This window comes from Cyanistes caeruleus, chromosome 1 (genome assembly GCF_971803275.1).
Source record: "Cyanistes caeruleus chromosome 1, bCyaCae1.hap1.1, whole genome shotgun sequence".
In the NCBI taxonomy this organism is placed as follows: domain Eukaryota; kingdom Metazoa; phylum Chordata; class Aves; order Passeriformes; family Paridae; genus Cyanistes; species Cyanistes caeruleus.
The window spans coordinates 71,994,062-71,996,555 of record NC_141701.1 but is presented as its reverse complement, the minus strand read 5'-3'; the positions used below and the strand labels follow the sequence as shown (position 1 = coordinate 71,996,555).

The window sequence follows — 2,494 nt, the reverse complement described above, 5'->3', positions numbered from 1 at the left end:
TGTCATGCCTGCTTTGGTTTCCGAGCGACAGTCCACACCGCCCGAAGCAGCCAGCCCGCCCACCTCTTCTGGTGCCTGGAATGGCCCAGCTACGAGCCCACCCCGGAACCATCTCAGGACATTCCCACCCCATCTAGTGGCCGTGTGTCCGATCCAGGGCATTTTGGGGTGAAACAGCGAGCTTTGGAAATGGGGGAATGGGAGTTACTTGAGAGGCTGGGAACACCCAGGACCGGAATTTTTGACACCGTGGGTGCTGGGGTGGGGGAGACGGAGGGAGGACCGGAAGCCACTTCGGCTTCTGATGACTGGGTCCAGATGGATCAGGAAGTTGAAGACACACCGCAGGGGGCTGGCCAAGCCTTCCCTGTGTTTAAGGCTGCCCTGAATACAGACAGGACAGACTGACAGGCATGATGTGATGGCATGGAAGGTAGTACAGGATATACAGAGTAAGGTAGCACAATATGAGCTCGGATCTCCTGAGGTTATGCAGATCATCAGGGTGATAGACACTGATCTGCTTGCTCTGTTTGATATTAGACACCTGGCTCAAGTATTATTTAGGCCTGTGCAATTTAAAGTTTTTGAAGATAATTGGAGGCAGATGGCTCAGAGGGCTGCAGACGAGAATACGTGTCTGCCTGCGCACGATCCCAGACGTGGGGTCAGATTAGAGGCCCTTACAGGAGTGGGCGAGTATTCCAATCCTGATCTCCAGGCCCATTGGGACCCTAGAGTCCTTGAGCAAGGGCAAAAATTTGGTATTGGAGCATTGCAGAAGACTATAGAAACAGATTCTCCCAGGGCACAATATGTGACAATCACTCAAGGTTTAAAGGAACCCTTGCCATTTGTTGAGAAAATTGCAGCAGCCTTGGAGAAACAAGCTGAAGATAATACAGCTCTTGTGTAAATAACCAGCAAGGGATAATGCTAATGAGGATTGTAGGAAGATCATAGAGGCTCTTCCAGGAGACCCCTCAATACCAGAGATGCTCCGAGCCTGTGCCAAAGTGGGCTCTGTGGGGCACAAAATGTCTGCTCTGGCTGCTGCTCTAACATTAAAACAACCAGGCTGCCAGGGTGGTACCCGGAAGCAAAAGGATGCTCAGGGTAAGGCTCGACAAGTGCAGCAGAATAAAAAAGGAAAGGGAAAGTTGTTGTGTGCCAATGTCACAAGCCAGGTCATTTTGCAGATCAATGTAAATCTAGATACTATGCCAATGGTCAGCTTTTGATGGATTTGAGAAATGTGCACAAGAGCGCACAGGGGAACTGAGCTCTGACACAAATGAGGGTACAGCCCCTCCACAGGCCTACTCAGCCAGCTTAGTGACAGCACCCAAGGGGCTGCCGGAGTGGATGTATACACCATGACAACAGTTACATTAGATTCTAGTCACATTTATAAGGTTCCCCTGGATGCTTTTGGTCCTCTGGGTCAAGGGTTGAATGCACTGCTTGTGGGAAGACCTAGTGTGACCCTACAGGGGATCTTTGTGCATCTAGGAGTCATTGATGCTGATTTTATGGGACAAATTTGTGCCCTGGTTTCTACTCCTTCCCCCCCGTTTACTCCCTGAAAAGACTTGGATTGCTCAACTTGTGCCTTTTAAGTCCTATGTCCCTAGGACATTGTTGACTGGACTCACGGGGATGGTGGCTTTGGATCTACTAGACTGCCCCAGTTTCTGTGGTCTGCCTGCATTTCCACTCAGCGACCTCAAATGACATGTACCCTGAGTCTGCCAACTGCCAGCCCACCTCAAATCCAGCTTTGAGGTCTCATTGACACCGGGGCAGACGTGACAGTCGTCTCCTTCTGTGTGGCCTCCGTCCTGGCCCTTGACTTCTGTGGATTCGGCCATTGAGGGACTGGGAGGTACTGTGCAGACATTTGTGAGCCAATGGTCTGTGCTGATCAAAAACCCAGAAGGGCAAACAGCTACAGTCCGGCCTTATGTCACTGCAGCCCCACTTAACCTCTGGGGGTGGGATGTTTTGGCAGCATGGAGGGTGTGGATTGGGATGCATTTTTGATGGGGGCCACTGTGGCAAAGGGCACACACTTTCCACGCTGCCTTTACAGTGGCTGGTGACCAAACTCATCTGGGAAAACCAGTGGCCCCTGGCAAAAGAGAAGTTAGTTGCCCTTCGTGAATTAGTCCAAGAACAGTTGCAGCAGGAACACATTGAGCCTTCCACTAGTCCCTGGAACAGTCCTGTGGTCAGGAAGAAATCTGGGAAGTGGAGATTGTTGCAGGATCTCCGGAAGATCAATGCAGTCATGGAAAGCATGGGAGTGCTGCAGCCTGGCATGCTCTCACCTACCATGCTTCCTATGGGACCGAAAATTCTGATCCTTGATTTAAAGGATTGCTTTTTTACAATTCCTTTTCATCATGATGACAAGCACAAGTTTGCTTTCACAGTACCTACAATTAACAGTGCTGAACCTGTACAGAGGTATCAATGGAAGGTTTTGCCACAG

At 50.4% G+C, this 2,494-nt stretch overlaps 1 pseudogene; it reads left to right on the top strand.

Annotated features, from left to right (window-relative positions):
- Positions 1–366: 366 nt before the first annotated feature.
- Positions 367–1,282, top strand: LOC147655593 (endogenous retrovirus group K member 9 Gag polyprotein-like; annotated as a pseudogene).
- Positions 1,283–2,494: the final 1,212 nt, after the last annotated feature.